We start from the raw sequence: 341 nt of genomic DNA, 5'->3' as shown, positions 1-341 counted from the left end.
AAAAAAATGAACGGGGGGGGAGGGTAGACTGGCCAACCGTCTTTCAGCCAGAAGAGAGAAGAACTGCTTCTCCCTCCCCCCTTCCCTCCATATGAGCCATTGCTGCTGGCCAAGTGAGAAGCCTTCTCGGCCAGGTTCTCTGAGTGACGTGGTGGCAGCTTTGCTACTTTTTTCCAGCAAGACAACAGACCATAGAAGCCTTAGTTATTACATGACAGGTAGAAATGGGATCTTGAAAGAGGTGCATCTGGGCTTGTTTTTAATACTGACTTAAAAACGCCTTTGAGTTAGATGAGAAGTTTAATTAAAATCAGTTTTTAGCAGGGGTGTTTTTAAAACAC

The sequence above is a fragment of the Protobothrops mucrosquamatus genome, unplaced genomic scaffold (assembly GCF_001527695.2).
Source record: "Protobothrops mucrosquamatus isolate PMUCROS unplaced genomic scaffold, P.Mucros_1.0 scaffold31, whole genome shotgun sequence".
NCBI lineage: Eukaryota > Metazoa > Chordata > Lepidosauria > Squamata > Viperidae > Protobothrops > Protobothrops mucrosquamatus.
This window is presented reverse-complemented; position numbering follows the sequence as displayed.